Source organism: Crotalus tigris, unplaced genomic scaffold, assembly GCF_016545835.1.
Source record: "Crotalus tigris isolate CLP2741 ecotype Arizona unplaced genomic scaffold, ASM1654583v1 scf7180000019068.10715455, whole genome shotgun sequence".
Classification (NCBI taxonomy): domain Eukaryota; kingdom Metazoa; phylum Chordata; class Lepidosauria; order Squamata; family Viperidae; genus Crotalus; species Crotalus tigris.
In genome coordinates this window covers 9,775,678-9,796,237 of record NW_024097358.1, presented here as the reverse complement: position 1 = coordinate 9,796,237, position 20,560 = coordinate 9,775,678, and the positions used below count along the sequence as shown (strand labels likewise).

Here is a 20,560-nt window from a genome sequence, read left to right as displayed (position 1 = left end):
TCCCCTGTGATGAGGACGTCATTGAAGTAGGGGCAAACCCCCGGAATACCCCTGAGCAAGCGCTCCATGATGCTCTGAAATATGCCAGGAGCAATATTCACCCCAAATTGTAACCTTTTTACCTTAAAAGCGCCCCTATAGGTCACTATTGTTTGGGCCTCAGCAGTTGCCTCATCAACAGGTAGCTGTTGATAGGCCTGTGCTAAGTCAAGCTTTGCAAACAGCTTTCCCCCTTTGAGGGAGGCCAGAATATGACTCACTACTAGTACAGGATATGCATGCTGTTGCAAAGCTGTATTCAAAGTACATTTATAGTCTGTGCAAATTCAGACTTCCCCATTAGCCCTATAAATGGGGGTTCCCCATAGACTTGAGTCCACAGGTTCCAAGATGCCCTGCTGGAGCAGCTTGTCCAGCTCAGCATCAATCTTGCCCTTCAGGGCAAAGGGCACCCTCCTAGACTTAATCCTAACCGGTGTGATGTTTGGGTCTAACCGCAGGGCAATGGGAGGCCTCTTGTATGAACCGAGCTCTGAACTAAACACATCCACAAACTCTCTGCAGACTTCTGCAATTCCTGGAGTTTCCAGGCTGTGTAGGCCAGTTACATGGATTCCCAGGGCCTCGAACCAATTGAGTCCAGTTAGACTTGTACAATCACCCCCAACAACCACCACATCTAATAGGCCTTGGAAAGCCTTATGCTGCACTTTGAGCATGGCTTCTCCAATTACATTAACTTGAATTTTGAAAGTCAATAAGAATTAAGTTCGATGGCCTGAGTTTGACTTGAAGGCCACTACTACTGCAAATCCTTTTAAAGGTATTGTGTGAAATGAGTGATAGAGCGGACCCAGTGTCCAGCTCCATTGATAAGGGAACCCCTTGTAACTTCACATTAATGCGAAGTTTCTTTTTAAGGGGCTTGTGTGTCCCCATCCGTAAAATGTTTCTACGCGACACGCAGAAACCCACCCTGTGTTAGCTGGGAACCCTGGTACCTTTCTGAAGGAATTCTTCCCAAGGTTGCACCTGCTGGTGACCCAAACAAACGGTAGCAATGTGGCCTTGCTTACCACATGCCCGGCAAATGGCGGAGCAGAACCGGAAGTCCATGCGCTTGTGGCATCCTCTGCAACCGAGACACTGAAGGGCTGCTGGGGCCTTGTCTGGTTTCTCTCACTGCCTTCTTACCGCAGGCTGGTGAAGTCTGTTCACTTCAGGATCCAGGTCTGGAACTTCTTGAGTGACCTCTTGATGGACGATTGCGATAGCTGAAGCGTTTCTGTTGAGCCGCAAGGCCTTCACAGCGCCGCCTGCTGCTTCTTCAGCTGCAACTTCGCAGCTGAAAGTGACTTCAGCTTTAGCAAAGATTTTTTGTTGCAGCTCTTTGCTTCTCAGGCCGCAGACGAAACGGTCTCATAAGCATTCTTCCAGGTCCTTGAATTCACAAGGCCTGGCAGCTTCTCTCAAGGCAGCGATGAATTCTGCAGCAGACTCACCCGGCTTCTGGTCCCTCTGCTCAAAAGCATGCCTCCATGCAATTACAGACAGTTTGGGATGGAAGTATCCTTCAGCATGTTTTTTAAATCTGTGTAGGTGACAGATTCTAGCAGTGCAGGGGCTACCAGGTTTTCGGCGATATCGAAGGTGCCCTGACCGCAGACACACAGCAGGGTTGCTGCTTTCAGGCCGTCTTCCCGGACCTGGTTAACCCTTAGACAATTTTCTACCCGGGCCACATAGGAGTTCCAGCGCTCCGGGTGAGAAACGTTGAATTCCGACAAGCATCCAATCTTCAACATCTTCCACTTCGGAATGCCTCGCTGCAAGCCTTTGTTGGGAAAGGGCTCGTTTGCCAAGCTCACCTCCAGCGATGCTGTACTGGCAGGTGAGTGCAGAGTTGGACGCCGACTTCCCAGGCTTCAGGCTCTTCAAATGAGGCTTACCCTCTTCTTGCCTTCTTCTTTGCAGCGATCCCACCTTCATCGCCACTTTTATGTTTTGGGGTTCACAGCATTGAAGCAAGACACATGTTGTAAACAAGTACTTCTTTATTCGTTCCTCAACTCCACTCATTACCAAGCAGGCACGCAGGCCTTTTATAGTCTCCCCAAACCCAGGCAGTCCAGCCAATAGGGAAGAACCTTTTTTCGTGCCTTGCGCATGCTCACAAGTCCGGCGCCAGCCAGTCTGGTCCCGGGCAGCTTTTAGGTTGCCCGGGACCATTTGCAACATTTCTGGGCCTGCTGAATTGCTTCACCAGGCCCAGGACACAACACCTGTCAACTTATTTTTAATCTTCCAGGTGCTTATATCACGCCCAATGACCCCAATCTCATGGCTTTGTTTTTAACTTTGTAGCAGATGCTACAAGATCAGAAGCATTTATACTTTCTTTCTCATATACGCAGTCACTCATCCCTTCCTGGCCCTCTTTCTGAAGGCAATAGTCATGCTGATGCCGCTGTTCATGTCTTACCCACTTTGTTTTCTGATCCTTTTTTTAGTCACTCTTTTTTCCATCAAAAAGCTAGGGGGCTGGCACAAACTTGCCATATTCCACTTGACCAAGCCAAGCAGATTGTTTCATCCTGTCCCCAATGTTCTGGGGCATCTCCTTTGGGGGACACGGGAGTTAATCCCTGTGGGTTCACTTCTAATCAACTATGGCAAATGGATGTTACCCATGTTCCCTCTTTGGCTCCCTGGAAATATATTCATTTATCTATTGATACCTGTTCAGGAGCATTTTGGGCCATGCCTCAAAGAGGGGAAACAGCTCAACATGTTATTTCTCATCTTTTTTTGGCCATTACAGCCTTGGGTAAGCCCTCTTCTTTAAAAACTGATAACAGGCCAGCCTATTCTTCAGTGGCCTTTTTACAATTTTGTACAACCGGAATATTGTTCTTACTCATGGTCTCCCCTATAATTCCACAGGTCAAGCCATCATGGAACATGCTAATTGGTCCTTTAAGATTGCCTCCACAAACAAATAAAAAAGGAGGGCTCTCGGGTACCCAATTTGTCGTGGATAACACAACAGGTTCAAAAAGTATTATTTACATTAAACCAATTGAATGTTTCCATTCAAAATTTGATTGCTTATCAGAGACACTTTCAACAGAAAACAAGCTTGCTCCCCCTCTGGTATATTATCGGGCTTTACCAGACAAAGCATGGCTGGGACCGGTCCCTCTGATCACTTGGGGATGAGGCTATGCTGCTGTGCTTGCTCCTACAGGGCCTTTGTGGATTCCAGTGCATTGCGTCCGCCCAGCCAAGGATGTCGTGGCACCAGTCCCTGTATCCGGTCTCAGAAGTGGCAAGGGTGACTCTACAGACAGCACAGTGACCAATCCGATCCCTTCGTGCCAGTCAGCCAGTGATGTGGGGAGATGTGAAGAACTTGACTGCCAAAGCGCAGGCAGTGCTGCAGCAGCAGCAAGTAGAGCAAACCCCCAAGAACTTGTGCGCTGCCATTTTTGCGGTTTTAACTGCAAATTCCTTAGCCATCATTTGTTTGTGTTTGATTGTTAACAGCTGCCCTTTGGCAGCAGCAGCTGTCATCCCACCCAAATAATTGCTCGAGTAATGAATGAAGTAAAATCTATGGGTGCAGCTGGCTAACATCACACAAAATGATGTCTTTTGCTTACATGAAGCGTATGACATGGAAAATTTGCTTTCTACATGTTTAGTCCCTGTTTGCACCCCTTCTGCAGTAATTCAAAACTTCACTGGTTTGAGCAGATTTTTATTAAATGAGAACTTTAACTATGGGACTATATCTAATTGCGGGTTCACTGCTTATTATCCACCACCTGACGCTATTGCTTTGCACACTCCGGTGGTAGCAATCCCTGTAAATATAACATGTTTAAAAATAGTTAATTGTACTTCTTCAAGTAAAAATATGTTGTCATATTAGCTCACCTGTTTTAAACTGCACAGCTTCTGAAGAGACTTCCTTTAATTTTGCCCATGTTTGGCTACCGCAAGGATGGTTTTTTACATGTGGTCAAGAAACTTTTAATTATGTTCCTGCTAATATTAGTGAAATGCATGTTGCCTCAACCGGCTGATTCCTGTTTTGCTTTCCAAACAACAATTTCACTCGAACTGTTCTAGGCGTGGGGTCACGCTAGATAACACTTGCAACTCTGAGACAGCCTTACTTAATAAAGCGGAATATGTAGCACTGGCTGTGTCTATAGTGGGTGTGCCAGCACTTGCTGCTCGTGCTCACCTTAACATTAACGCTGTTGCGTGTAATTTAGCTAAAACAATTCATGCTACTTCTTCAGCTATTTCAGTAATCAACCATGAGCTGCAAGATTTGAGAAAGGCTGTTTTGCAAAATCGCACTGCTATTGATTATTTGCTCCTGTGCCAGCATTTGGGTTGTGAAAGTTTTGAAGGAATGTGTTGTTTCAATATTTCAGATAGGTCACGAACCATCCAGCACCAGCTCAATATTTTACACAATTTGGCCTCTGATTTGAAAATTGATACTTTAGGAACTTGGTGGAAAAGCCTTTGGGCTTGGTTGCCCACAGGATTATTGGGAAATGTCCTACATTATTTAGTCATTATTTGTGCTATTTTGATTGGTGGGTGCTGCTTTGTTCAGTGTATTCCTTCCTTTTGCAACATATGTATCACAGCTTTTTGCCCGAAACCACCTCCCATCTTACCTCAGGGTCAGATTTATGCCCTATATAAACAACTGCAAGGATGTGCCTCTCCTGATTATGATCCTTTCACTACCCCCTCTTACAATGATGCCTTGTCTAACAAAACAAAAAAGAGTGAGCTGTAGAGATAGAGGTCATGTAGAGGCCGTGTGTAGCACACTGCTGTGGCTCAAATACCTACATGATCTCACTTCCATGATCTCACCTAGTTCACACCTGGCTGGTGTCCCTTGGCTGGTATATTCTTAAGGATTGGCAAGGAGAATCCACCAATAAAAATGCTGTTGCTACTTTAACTTTTATTGCTTGGAAAAACTGTATAAAAGCAATAAACACTGCAAAGGCAGGGAGACATATTTGCACCTGCAATGGCTGGTCTCTGATTCCATCAATCCAGGAAACTACAGACCAATCAGCCTGACATCAATACCTGGGAAGATACTGGAAAAAATAATAATAAAAAAACAGATCTGTGATCATCTAGAAACAAAGTTATAACTAGTACCCAGCACAAGTTTATTAAAAACAGATCATGCCAAACCAATCTTTAGTCAGTTTGTCAAAGAATTAAATAATTAGTAGACTAGTGAAATGCTGTGGACATAGTATATTTAGACTTCAGCAAGGCATAGACCACAACCTATGTCTTGGTAAGCTAGAAAAATGTGAGATAGACAGCATCATCCCAGATGGATTTGTAACTGGCTGACAAACCGTACTCAATGAGTAGTCCTTAATGGTACTACATCTACATGGAGGGAAGTAAGCAGTGGGGTACTACAATATTCTGTCTTAGCCCCAGTAATATCTTCATAAATGACTTAGATGAGGGAATAGAAGGAGATCTCATCAAATTTGCAAATGACACTAAGCTGGCAGGAATAGCCAACACCCCAGAAGACAAACTCACAATCCAAAAAGATCTTGACAGATTTGAACAAAGGGCCCTATCTAACAAAATGATATTTAATATGGAGAAAAGCAAGGTCTTACACGTAGGTAGGAAAAAACAAAGATATAAGTACAGATTAGGTGAAACCTGGCTCAAAAACAGTAACTGTAAGAGGGACCTTGGAGTCCTAGTGGATGATCACTTAAACTGAGTCAGCAGTGAGTGGCAGCAGCCAAAAAACCTAATACAATCCTTGGTTGTATAAACAGAGGTATAGAGTCAAAATCATATTAAGTATTAATACCACTTTATAAAGCCTTAGTAAGACCACACTTGGAATACTGCATCCAAGTTTTGGTCATCACATTACAAAAAACATTGAGACTTTTTTGTGCAAAGAAGAGCAACTATTAAAGGTCTGGAGACTGAAATATATGAATAATGGTTGCAAGATTTGGAAATGGCCAGTCTAGAGAAAAGAAGGACTGGGGGGGGGGGGCATGATAGCAGTATTCCAGTATTTGAGGGGCTGCCACAAGGAGGGGATCGATTTATTTTCAAAGCACCAGAAGGCAAAACAAGAAACGACAGATGAAAACTAATCAAGGAGAGAAGCAACCTGGAATTAAGGAGAAACTTCCTAACGATGAGGATAATTAACCAGTGGTACAGCTTGCCTTCAGACGTTGTGGGTGCTTCATCACTTGAGGTTTTTAAGAAGAGACTGGACAGCCATTTGTCCAAAATGGTATAGGATCTCCTGCTTGAGCAAGGGGCTGGACTAGAAGATCTCAAAGATCCCTTCCAACTCTATTCTGATTGATTGAAAACATAGATAACTAATAGTACGATTATAATTTTGTAACTTGAAGGAAAAAGGAGAAATTATTCCCGCAAACATTGAATTTCCAACGCGTTTAGAAGCTGTTTTTATTTATTTCTAAAGACGGGAGACTCCGAAGCCTCCTTTTGAAATGTAGCTAGGTTTTTGCTTTAACTTTCCCACTAATAAAATTGGTGAAACAAGTACGCTTAATAATGATAAAAAAGGTATTTTAAAAAAACAACTCTAAAACGGCTTGTCCCCGGTTTTCCGGCCCTCTACCGCTATCACACGAGATGAAAGTAGGAAGTCACAGATTAAAAAAAAACTGCAACTCCCAGTAAGCTTTGCAATTCTCTTCCGCTCCACCCTCTACCCACCCCCAAGCATACGGTGTTCTGCCCACGGGAGGTGAGCCAATGAGCGAAGTCAGGCACTGCTCAGGCAAGCAGCACGTGGAGAAAATGCTGCCCTATGGCAGGGCTGGAGTACATCTAGCCATATGAGAAGAGGCGGCGGCGGCGGCGGCGAGAGAAAAAGACGGAGAAGGAAGCAGCAGAAAAATTTGGACAAAGGCAGCAGGATCTACTTCAGAGTTAGGAAAGGCCTGGCCGGCGAAGGGCAAGGCATTTTAACCCTAAGGTAAGCGGGGAGGGAAGACATTTGGAAAATATTGTATTCCTTTATTTTAAGCGTTTTCCTTAACTACGCCTTTCACACGGATGTGTGAGAAATAAGCGCACTTTTCGGACTGTTAAGGACATTTTAAAAAGGCATTTTTTGATTATCGTCCCTGGAGCAGTTCCTTTCGCTCCTAGCAGAGTTGAAATGAACGTAGCAATTTTATAAGTGACCAATCGCTGATTAGAAGCGGTACCTGTTCACTTTTTGTTTAAAGTTCTGCGTACCGGATGGTGCTATGTAGATAAATAGTTACTGTTGCATTACATGTATTCAGCATCCAAAGTACACCATACACTTTGGCAAGTGTATCTGTGGATTGTGAAACAAGTGGGCTGCAGAGCAATCCCCTACACACACTTTAACCCATGGGATGGCAATTTATATTAATTGAGCAAAATATTACATAAATCACTGAAGATTTCTCTCTCTTTCTAGCAACTTTTGATAACTAATTAATAAAATCACAAGATAGAGGGAAAGCAAGAAAGAAAGACCTAGAATAGTTTTAACTTCTGTCCCTCTCCTACATAGGAAGGGAAAAAGATATGCCACCATTTCAGGAATCGATGGAGTCATTTTTGTCTTTTCCTCAGTTTGGGAACTTGTGAATCATCTGGTGATATAAATTTGGGATTGAGAAAAGTAACTCCTTTTTCACACATTTCTTTAAATCTGTAGACTTCCCAACTGCAAAAGGTTTCAGAATGTCATCACATATTTATGATACACAGTTCATTTTCTCTTTAAGAATAATTATCCTTCATATTCTATGGATGTCTATTTTTTAGGATTAAATGCCTGAAAGGGCAGCTCTTATTAGCAGCATTTCTTTCAGGCATTTGCCTCTGTGTTGAAGAAAAATACAGGGTATGTAGATATTTGTTTGTATCCCACCTTTTATTTTTACAAATTATTATAATTTATTATTTTTACATATAACTCAAGGTGGTGAACATATTCAACACATCTTCATCTTATTATGCCCACAACAACAACCGGGTGAAGTGGGTTGGACTGAGAGAGAATGGCTATCCCAAAGTCACCCAGCTGGCTTTCATGGCTGAGGCAAGACTCGATATAGAGTAGACCATTTAATGTGATACAGAAAAGAATAAAGGAAAGAGATTTCTCCTATGTTTTACCATAGCACCTGAAATATACTACATAGAAAAATTGCAAAAAGACAATGATTTGTCTTCATTACACCTTCTATCCTTTCATGGTGATTTTGCTTCTGTTAACTTTTTGCTATGTCTCAGAAGTATATTTGATTGTCCTGCATTCTCTGAATGAGCTGATTGAAATGCAAGCTGAAAATCTTTATAGAACCCTAAAATCTCCCATGGACAAAATAATACGCAGGCAAGAGTTAATGAACAGGATGCCCCTGAGAATGTGAATAGCTTAAGATTTTTTATTTGGTACTAGAACAGTGGTTCTCAACCTGTGGGTCGGGACCCTATTTGGGGTCAAACAACCATTTCACGGGGGTCGCCAAACCACGCTGTCCGCCATTTTTTTCCCTTTTCCCTAGCTGTCCTACTCCCTCTTATTGGTGGCCACACCCATTTGGGGGTCACCACAACATGGGGAACTGTATTATGGGGTCACGGCATTAGAAAGGTTGAGAACCACTGTACTAGAACCAAGCAACAGGCTGGTGTGGACTCTTGTAACCATTCATATTTGTTTCTGTGGATGGTATAAAATATTGTTAGGTGTGCAGACATAACAATTTTCTTTTTATTTTAACACTTAAAATTGCCAGTTTAAGAGTAATGTCACTCTCTTAATGTTAGGGCCAACTATTAGAAATCTACTACAAATCATCCAGATATCTACTTAGTTCTATCCCTATATTTCACCAATGTTGGCAGTTGCTCATTGTTGACGAAGATCTGCAGTAGGATAGAAATAGGAAACTTTAGCTCATATATTCTTCCTTTTGGACAAAACCATTAATTACCGTGAAGTCTATACGGAGTTTAGATTTCCAAGATATCAGTAAAAACATTTTTCTCAGTTGGAAATCATTTTAGTGACCATTTTTTGCACCTGAATCTGATTTGCAAATATATCTTGCAAATTGTCACTTCTTCCAAGAGAATCTAATGAATTTTTCCTCCCAGTAACACTTCTTTCAAATTTCCTAAAGCCACCTTGCTCTGGAAAATTTTAACACTTTTAGTACAGTAGCTGGAATGAAGTACTGCAGGCTAACTCTGCCCACAGTAGGAGTTCAGTCCTGACTGGCTCAAGGTTGACTTGGTCTCCCATCCTTCCTAGGTTGGTATAATGAGGATCCAGATTGTTGGGGGCAATATGATGACTTTTAAACTGCTCAGAGTGTGCTGAAAAGCAGGGCTTTTCAACGTTTTCACCCATTGTACCACTTTTAAGACATGGCAATGTCTGAGTACCACCAGTCGCTTAGCAAGGTGTCAAAAACTTGATGGCCCCCCAAAAAAGAGAAAAAAAAGTAATAAAGTACAGATAGTCCTCGACAGTTCGCTTAGTGACTGTTCGAAGTTACAGTGGCACTGAAAAAAATGCCCCCCCAAGCCACAGCCGAGCAAGACACCTGCCTGCCCACCTGGCAGCGTTCTTCCTCCTGTCCAAGGTTTTCATTGTTGTAAGCATTTCTATTGAGGATTGGCAGTGGGGGTGGGGTGGGAGGTGTTTGGTTTTCATTCCCCCCATCTGCTGGGTGATTGCAGCAGGTTTTGGTCACTTCACATGACCCCGGGACACTGTGACCATCATAAATATGAATCAGTTGCCAAGCATCTGAATGTAAATTACAAGACCCTGGAGATGCTGCAACATTCCAGCTGATCGGCGCTTCTTCTCGGCTCAGCAGAAGTGCCAGGATCAGTGCTGCTTTCCAGCTGATTGGTGCTTCTTCAGGGCTCAACAGAAGCACCAGGATCAGCGTAGAGCTCCAGCTGGAGCCTGGTGCTGATCCTGGTGCTTCCACTGAGCCCTGACAGCCCCGAAGAAGCGCCGATCAGCTGGAAAGTAGCACTGGCGCTTCCGCTGAGCCCTGACAGCCCTGCAGCTCCAGCCATCTCTCGCTCAGGCTTGTGTGATACTGCCACCAGTTCAGCTCATTCCCCTCTCCCACTACCATTTTTCTAGGATGGTCGTGTACCACCTGCCAGGTGCCAATGTACCCGTACCACTGGTTGAAAAGCCATGCTGTAAAGCACCATGAAGTGGTATATAAGTCTAAGTGTCATTGCTATTACTATTTATCAAACATGGAGAAGCTTCCTTATCCCTTTAGATCTCTGCTTATTAGAGGAATTGGCATGTAAGCTTTTCAACAGTAGGTAGGCCAAATAAGGTAGGCCAAATAAGAAACAGACCACATGAGCTAATTCTACTTTATTATAAGGTTGCATTAACCATTAACAGAATCTTGCAAGTCTAAAAGTACAAATCTTCTGCTGTCTCTTTCTACAGCCTGATTATTTAGGGAGAATCCTTTCTGAGTTTCTTCTTTTCTTATGCAGCCGTGGGCTCCGCCCACTCATCTGATTGTTCCCAAAGCACATCTCTTTCCGTCCCCCCAAGGTCAAGGTCACTTAACCAAGGTCAAGGTCACTTAACCGTTACAATTTCAGAGGTCTTGTGGCTAATTTCTTACCTCTTGTTTCAAATTAACATAATGCCATTGGATGCTCTGTCTTAAAAATACAAATAGTGGGAGAAAGTTAAATATTAGGGAGAAAGGTAAATATTATTGAGTTATTCTTTAAGCATGTATCAAATATCTGTTTATAAAACTGATATAACATTAACTTTTACATCATAATGTTACATATAAACATGGGAAATTGACAGAACAAGGTTCTGATGCTAAATCTGGGTAGTTATCCTGTCACTTGGGTAGTTTGGAAGATTTGCTCTAACTGCTGGATGTTCTTTCCTATGTGCATATAATTTACCCACACCCTTTTAAGACAGACTTGAGCAGTTAACAGGTCCAATTAGGAAACCTAGGAATTGTAGCCTAATGGATTTTGAAGGGCTATAATTTTAGGGATGGCTGTCTTAAAATAAAAATCTGATGGATTTTTGTGTATAAGGAAGCTTTTGGGAATGGCAGAAGAAGGAAATAATTGATCTTTTTCTTTGTGTTGTTTATCCACACGTCAAAGCAATTTTGAAGCAGCTGAAATAACCATTCGTTTTTTAAGTCACATCAGTGTGCGGTATGCCACCTTAGTCTCATCACTGTGCCACTTTATTCAGGGTCTAATATTTTTGGCTTTCTTTTCTACTGATACTTGTCAGTTTTCTGTGTTGCTCTGTTGTATTTAGTCCTTCCCTTGAAAAAAAACATGTAAGAACTATTTTGATGAAAACCTTAAAGGTGTTCCTGCCTTTTCCACTTTGTTTAAAATCATTAGGAAACCCTAAAATACATTTTTAATATAATATTAAGTAATGCACTCATAGATAATAATTTAAGCTCTTGATCCCTGCTTTGCTCAACTAATTGGAATGTAGCAGCATAGAAGCAGATGTAAATATAATAACTCTAATAGTGCAAATAACTGTTTACAATTAATAATTTATATTTTCAAATAATATAGAGTGCAATCTCATTTTATTCAAATTCTGGTTGGTTGGGTACTTTTCATTCTCTATTCAAAAGCAGACTGAATCTTACATTATTAAATCAGAGAAATGATAAACCCAACCAAGTTAAAGCCATGTTGTTTAAATTTCTTAATAAAACAAAGGAAGTTTGTTTGGATAATTTCTGGAATCTTCCTTTTCATTATTCTTCTGTTTGCTGGTATTTATTACAGCTATATTGAAAAGCAGTAATATAGCCCAGCTATGGCCTTGCTGTCCGCATGGATTATCTACCTTATGATGGTATTCATGTTGTTAGAATATACTATTCATTTTTAACTAAATTCAGAACTTATTTGATAACAACAATTGTTTTATAACTGGCTTTTAAAAAATTTATTCCCTCAATTTTTCAATTATTTAATTATTTTTTATGGTTTGTAAGGTGTTCTCAGTCATTTTATATGTAAAATGAAATGTAAATGTATTAGGGATGAATTTATATTTATTTAATATTAGTAACTCTAAAGTTGAAAAATATTTTAAATGTTCATTTTGTGGAGCTTTTTAATCTCCAGCCTGCCTCCATAAAGTTTTATCATCTCTAATTTTCTGTCTTGTCTGGACTCAGTTATTGGCAACATTCTTGGAAATATGGCATCAATTATTTATTTGTTAGTTCCAATTCAAACCCCATTTTGATGACAACAATGCAACTCTTAACTATCTTGACCCTTGAGCAGATTAGCCTGGGTAATTTTATCTTTACCTCTTTGTCAAGCACTTCCCCCCCCCCCAATAACGCATTTGCCTTGCTAAATGATCTTGACAAATACTACATTCTTTCTGAATTTGGGATCATGGTATTTTAGCTCTGATGAGGAAAAGGCCCCTTTGTGGGCAGGTTACATCATCACTCACACTAGCCACTCAGTACTTCACTAGATTGGTTGCCTAAATATTTTTGTTCTTGTCATCTGTTGGCTAAAAAAACCAAAGACTTGACTTTATTATCACTTTCCCTGAAATATAATGTATTTAATTGGTAAAGAAATATAAATAATTAACCAAGAAAAGAAAACTGGAGAGTACAATGGGATATTATTTCCAGAATTAAGGACATCAGTAAAGAAATCTGTGTTCATATATGCTGATTCAGCACTTTTGTTAAAACTGCCCTTCTTAGGAGATTTTTGATCCATTTACTTTATTAGGTCACTTTTTCTTGCAAAACCTTGGGTCATGTTATCCTGTCCTTAGAGAATTACATCTGGAATGTACTCTTAACCTAGTTGATATAGAAGACTGTTCATTAAATGCTTCCATGAGTGATGGTGGGGTATCAAAAACCACTCATCAGAAGGAAAGCTAATCCTCCCCCCTCTCCCCAAAATGTGCTCCCAGTGCTGTTTTGTGGGGTTCATAGGCATTTCTGCAAATTGGTAGGATGAGAGAGAGACTGGTTCTGTTTTATAACAGGTAAGGTTATTATTTCCTTTTTTTTAAGGTAATCTTTTAAAAAAGTCATGGGGACAGAGAGCCTCGTGAGCACTAAGGGAGGTATTTGTAGTCTTCTTATGCTGTATCCCTGCAAAATGCAGCTTCTGGTGTTTGCAGCTTCCATATTGTCTACTGTTAACAGCAACAGGTCAGCTGAATTGGCAAATTTGAATTGAGGAATCTTCATAAACAAATAATTATGCTTAAGTTAATACTTGTTGAGCAATTTTGGATTTTTCTGCCTATTTGTTTTAATGAATAAATTTACATCTCTGCAACATGGATACGTCTAGCTATTGAAGTAGAATAGCTTCACTCAGATCTTTTAAAATTAGTTCCAAGCAGTTTAAGAAGCTTGGCTTGTCTGTTACTGCATTGGAGAAAGCTTATCTTGTTCATTAGGAAACAAAAAGTGAGTTTTTGTAATAAAACCTTTAGGAAAAGGTTGATTCAGCATTTGTATTAGACAATTATTAATATGCCACCCTTTTTGCGAGCCAGATTGCTACTTCCAGTATTTACAGAGGGGCAAATGTGACGGAAGACATCCAACTGCTGACGTGTAGGCTTGCTTTCACTGTGCTGGCCTCTTCTTTATTTACACAAAGCAGGTTGGACAGCAGTTAAACCTTTGTGGTTTTGAAGGTCCTGTGGTAAATGGCAGCTTTTCTAGCTAAGATCAGTTGAATAAAGATATGATGCCCTTCCTATTTGTGGAAGGCTTTGAATATTAACAGTTCAGCTGGCATTTCCTGAGTATACTTTGCATTGTTTGAAATCTTTTTGATGAACGCTAAGCGAATAGCAGCAGAAGACAGTGACAGTTTCCTTTTTCAATCTATAAAAGTAGATGCATGGGTCAGATTTGCATAAAATTGCTGTCTAAAGGAATATGCAATGTTCAATGCTGCGACCCCATATTAGAAAGTTAAAGGTATTTAGATAGTGAAGCTCAGTAAGTAGATTTCCACTAAGCGAAGATCCAGTGTGCTAATACCTTTGTAGATTTACAAAGTTTCTACTCTGCCCTTAATCCCCAGTTTCACAAAAAGGCAGTGCAAGGTAATCACAAAATTGAGGGAGAGTATTGCCTAATTACCTGGCAATTTTAGCAGGCCTAGACAATTATGCAAGATTTGGGAGCTGCAACTTGCTAAACAGGAGAACCACAAGTGAGGTTATCATAAAGGTGGTGACATCCCAGGAAGGGAAGGAGTTGAATCTTTTTGGGCTTTTAAATGTGGGTTTAAGGGTGGAAATAGAAGGGGGTTATCTCTTTGAGACAAACCATTCTTAGCCCTCCAAATCTTCACCACATACACACACACACACACAGACAAACTGACCGAACAACAACTTTGACAACCATCACCAACATTGAACAGCAAAATAGCTGAATTTCAGAGACATGTCTTGATTCAGTTTTAGAAACTTGGGGACATTTTGATTGAAATGGAAACATGTTTGGGATGCTTGGAAACTGTAACTGGACCATGAGTTCCCAATCATATTTCTCTCCCCCTCTCTCTCTGGGAACATAATTTCATTGCTGCAATAATTTTCTAGAGGGTACAGTAATTTTCTAAGGACATATAAATAATAGGCTTTGGAAGGGGCAGGCTCAGATTTGGCCATTTTGTGCAAAATTTATTATTTCAAGGGTTTTTTTGTGTAACATATTTTTCTATCCCTAATATATTTCAAATTATTCTCATTAAAAAAAATTGTATCTCATGCTTCTTCTCTAATTGCAAGAAGGACAGCTCATTAAGAGATGCTTATCCGTCTCACCAGTCCTCATTTTTAAAAATTTTTATGATTATGATAATGATATGTGATCAAGCTTTATCTCCACAATTTTATTTATATCCCCTCTGTTATTCTTTCCTCAGAAGAGATAGTTGGGCCTACACCCGCCTTCAAAAAAAGCTTCTAGTGATTTCTTGGCTGCTTTGCTCAGTTCCAAATTTTTCTCCTTTTGGAGAAATCTATAGCTATGGTTGCTGACTGCCTGGAGCTCAAACTGCCTGTTTTTGTTGCCTGTCTTGAATTTCATTTTATAGAAGCTATATTCTTAGCACTGTATGAATAGAAGATGATTGAATACAGGAAGCAGTCTATCATTTAGACTTCTTTATGCAGGACAGTTGCTTGTCAATTTTTTTTTGACTCAGAAGTACTCAGATCTTTCTCTTGTCATGGGGCTTTGCTTTTGCTTCTGACACATTTCTGACACATTCATAGTACAGGTTGACAGTAACAACTTGAAAAAAATGTGGTTCCTTGGCATAGAAGACCTTAAAACCTGGTTCCCTGTGCCATCCTGAAATGAGTCTTCTCTGACTGCTCCTGATATAAATACGTACTCTTTCAGTACTAATGAAAATTGTCCATAAAGTTTCATGTGTAGTCCATTCCTACCATTTCATTAGCTGGATAATCCATCTTTTTTGTTTGATAACTAGCCTGATTGCACTCAAAGTAGAAACAAATGGGGGGAGGGGGAAATGCTGTAATGCAGTGGTTCTCAACCTGTGGGTCGGGACCTCATTTGGGGTCAAATGACCATTTCACGGGGGTCGCCAAACAAGGCTGTCCGCCATTTTTCCCCCCTTTTCTTTGGCCACGCCCCTAGCACCCGGTGATGTATAAGTGGTTGGGGGTCACCACAACATGGGGAACTGTATTATGGGGTCGCGGCATTAGAGAGGTTGAGAACCACTGCTGTAATGGAACCTTTCTAAGAGAAATTCCAAGGCGATAGAAAGTCAAACAGTAGAAAATGACCTTGATTCTTGAAAAAGTAGAAGGAGACGTTTTTGTGTATCTATTCCCACATATGCTATGAATCCTTCTGTATTTTCTGGATTTATGTATATATACGCAGATATATAAAACAGGCTCCTCTAACTGCAAGTCGCTTTCAAGTAACTAGGCTATATAACTAAAAGAGTCTATCCCAGTGATGGCGAACCTTTTAGAGACCGAGTGCCCAAATTGCAACCCAAAACCTACTTATTTATCGCCGGGTGCCAGGTGGGTGTGGCCCACCAGGTGGGTGTAGCTGTGGTGGTCATGGCAGACTGGGTGGGTGCGGCCACGGTGGACATGGTCACCTTGATGTTGCTCGTGGGTAGGGATGCCAGGCAGGGTTGGGGGAGATTCAGGGGGTCTCTGGCAGGTGGGGCATTGGGCAGGAGCTCATCCTGCGGGGTGAGGCGAGGCAGGGCGGGGGTGCCATTGTCGCAGGGCAAGGTGAGGCAAGGGTCGGGGTGACTGCTGCCTGACACCATTGGCTCCCGCACACAGAGGCCAGCGAGCGTATGGGAGCCGACAGTGTCTGTCAGCAGCCATAGCCTGCCGGCCCCTTGACCAGTGCACTCTGGGGATCTGCAGCCTGCCACCAGCAGTTCAGAGAAGCCGCCTCTGAGCTGGACAGCCGGCCGACAGCTGAGGAGGCGATGCAGTGGGTTGTGCCTGGGAAAAGGACAGCATGCGAGGCCAGGAGGGATGGGATGGGAGGGAGGGAAACCAGCATGCTCGGATGCATCCGGCCACATGGAACCTCAGCAAGTTAGCAGGTGGCTGGTTGAAGAGGGACAGTTGCCATCTCTGGGGCATGGTGCGTGTGCCCACAGAGAGGGCTCTGAGTTCGCCACCACTGGTCTAGCCAAACTTGACTGGTCACGAAAAGCTAAGCAGGGTCAGAACTGGTTGTACTTGGTTGTCTTTCAGAAAAAAAAATCTTCCCAGAAAAAAGCCATTGCTTGTCAATAAAACAACATAGCTATGGATTTATAGTTATCTCACCAGGAATCAAGGACAAAAAATTGGGGGGGGGAAGGGAAGGTATTAAAATGATATTGGCTTGTTCTTAATATTAATAATAATGCTTTCATCTTGGCTAGCTTTATAGACTGTTGCCAACATCACTGAGAAAATAATTGCATGAAATGAATTTGAACGTCATTGAGTTTCAACATGCTTTGGGGAAGCTGCATTTCGCTATTTATCTTTCCTGTGCACTGCATTTTGCTATTTGTTTTTCACTTGTGTTTGTGGAGTTGCTGTTTGTTAAGCAATATATTGGTTCTAGGGTTGTCTACAAGCACTGAAGTGGAACTCGGTTTCAGCACTTCTTGTTCTAGATCTTGTTATTGTTGGGATAGAGGGATCTTTTTGGATGCAAAACATATACAATGCATTACTTTTAAGTTTTGCAAACTTAAGTTTAAGGTTTGTTCAATTGTTTTCTTTTGCAAGCTGTTAATTTATAGATTGTCAAGCCATTAAAACAACTGTGACTTGTGTGTATTCCAAATATCTTTTTCTCCAGTACAGGAGATGGATAATCCATGGATGGGTTTTCTCTGTCTGCCTGCTCTTGAGACCAAGTAGCCAAAGCTTGACACGCCCCCACTTCCTGTGGAGCCCATTCTTAACTTGGTCTCTGCTCGGAGAAGACTCGTTTTGGCGTGGCTCTCAGCTTATCAGGTTAGACAAGAAATCCATTGATTGATTATCCCTTGATAATTGGCTTCCCCTTCCCAAAAAAATTTTCCATCTATAGGAATTTAACCACAAAATTTTCTGGGGATCAGTCCTGATCTCAAACCTAAAATTAAAAAGGGGATTGGTGGGGAGGGAAATTTCCCCACAGATATCAGCCAGCCCCAGGGCTCTGGGGGGTGAAAAGGGGGGGAAGAAGGCATCAGCAGAGACTACTTGCTGAACCTTTTCCCCAACCACTAAGTTTTCCTTGGGATCATCCCTGATCCTATATTAAAATTGAAAAAGGGGGTGTGGGGGGGGGAAACTCCCCACGGATCCCAGTCAGCCCCAGGGCTCTGGAGGTGAAAAAGGGGGGGGAACAAAGGCATCAGCAGAGACCACTTGCTGAGCTTTTCTCCCCAACCTTCCAAGGGATTTTTTCCTCAAATTGGGGGAAAAAATAACAATCTCCAGGTCCGGATTCAAACTTGAATTCGGATCATCGGAGATTCCCTAGCAGCCCAGGGCAACCGCGGGCGCCATTTTAGTTGCCGTTTTCAGACAACAAAGGCAATCCCTGGCTGGGATTACCTTAAAACGTCACAGCGCGCCAAATTTAAATCCCCGGGCACAAGCAGCTTCTGGGAGGCTGCGGAGCTTATCTTCAGAGGGAAACGAAGCACAGGAAGGGAGTAAGCCCCAACCAAGAAACGGAGGCTAGAGAACCCTCCTGGGATCTGCAAAGCCCTTTTTCAGGGAGAAACGAGCTGTGGCTGCCATCTCTTGCAGAGAAAGGCAAACTGAGCTTAAGGAAGCTCTACATCATATCTGGAATCACTGATAGAGGCGGAATAGGAGCACACAACCAGCGCTCCACCCCCGATACACACATATAATAATAGGACAAAATATAATAATAATAAAAATAGATACATAAATTTTAAAAATAATAATAATAATAATAATTAAAAAAAAATTTTTTTTAAAGCTAAAAATTAAGCGACTGCAGGGCCAACAGGCCTAAAGACAGAACACACAATATTATCATCATCACCATTATTGTTGTTGTTGTTATTATTATTATTATTTTATTATTATTGTTGTTCCTATTATTAGTATAATAGTAATAGTATTAATAAGAATAAATTCCGCTCTAGGTGACCGCCATTTGATACCTGCTGTGTATTAAGTCAGGCCTACAGACCCTTTTGAGGTCGCCACTGATATTTTTTGCCTCCCTTTTCCTTTTTCTACTGGTGCACGTTGCCTGGTCACCTAAGGCCTCCGGGCGGAACCCAAAGAGTGGTTCCAAACGTGCCTTCGGTACCTCCCTCAGCTACCGTGACCTTAGCCCAGAGAGAATATTTTTGTTGTGGTCGGGTGATCAGGGGAACAGTCCTGGTACTTGTTCCAATTTCGCTCCCGCCAATACTTGCCTGCCTGAGCGTCTTCTCAGTTTTTCTGGGACTGCTCAAGCGGAATGGAGGGACCCTCGTTGCCTCAATCCATGAGCACGACCCCTCCACCTCCCAATTACGGCTGCAACACACCTTCTGACCAGAAGGCGGCAGGCAAGTGCAAAGCGAAGACAAAACACTCGCTCAAGAGGCCCTCCAAGTTGGCGGAAAAGCAAGCCAGCCGTAGGCACCAGGCCCTGGAGAAGGAGTTCTCCAGAGCGCAGAGGCAGGCCCAATTGGAATTGGTTCAAATAGCGGCCACCGAGATGGAATTACCATTGGGTCCATCCACATCAACCCAGAGCGCGTGGTCCATTCCAGGAACACCGCAACCACTGGATCCGCCATCTACATCAGCCCAACAAACAACCACGGCGGCAGGCACAACCACTGAGTCCAACTCTCCACCTGCGGTCACCACACCCAAAGGTAATGACATAGGGGACATCTGGGCAGATGGACGGCTAGAGGCCCTATTAACCAAAGTGGTGGACCGAGCCCTAGCACAGCGCTCCGCCCACCACGACCAGGGGCCCTCCATCTCAGCCATGCCACACTCGGAACTCCCCTCAGAGTCCTCAGGCATTCAGGAACCCGTCTCCCCGGCCCAGTCCTCCATGAGTGGTTATTCTTCACCACAAGAGGAGGATCAACCTGGGATCTCTATGTCAGAGGATGAGGAACTTCCCCCTGAGCCCCCCTCAGGGGGATTATTTAATCCCAACCGCTTCCTCACGATACTACGCAAGGCCACAGCCATTGCGGACATGGGGACGGATCAGTTTTCTCAGCCGCAAGCGACACCGGCCACCACATCCAGACCCGTATTCGTAGAAAAGGTGACAACGCAACACCATATACCTTGCCCCGCCATTTTCCTGAAAGGGATCAAGAAGCCATGGGACTCTCCCGCTTCCTTCCCATCAGTGAGTGGTACGGACAAAAAATTATACAGCACTGCCACAGACCTCAATGAGGCCTTAGAAATTCCTAAAGTAGATGAAGCCTGGACCCCCTTGGTCTCCCAGACAGCCATGGCTGGGGACCTAGTGGAGGCCCTTAAGGCAGATGACAAAAAGTGGGAACAAGCCTTTCGCAAAACCCACCAGACAGCGGCATGGGCCATCAAAGCAGCCACCTCGGCCTCCTTTTTTGTCCGGGCCACCCTCATCTGGTTGCAACAACTACAAACCATAGTTCCTATGGAGGACATACGAACACACCAGGACCTGGCTAAGATGGTAGCAGCCACGGAATACGCTGCAGACGCAACGTTCCAATCGGCCATTTTTTCATCCAGATCCATAGCATCCAACATAATTGCCAGGAGAATGCTATGGCTAAAACACTGGCAAGCTGACACCAAGGCTAAGTGGCGGCTAGCGACCGCCCCTTACTCAAGCAACGGTCTGTTTGGGGAGGCCTT

General features: G+C 42.7%; 1 protein-coding gene across 2 annotated transcripts in view; it reads left to right on the top strand.

Moving 5' to 3' along the window:
• The first annotated feature begins 6,907 nt into the window (after nucleotides 1–6,907).
• Nucleotides 6,908–20,560, top strand: part of ACLY (ATP citrate lyase) — an 86,002-nt gene continuing 72,349 nt past the window's right edge. For both annotated transcript variants that reach the window (XM_039358849.1, XM_039358848.1), the window contains exon 1: nucleotides 6,908–7,057. The gene's annotated coding sequence lies outside the window, so the exon portion shown is untranslated. The remainder of the gene's footprint in view (nucleotides 7,058–20,560) is intronic.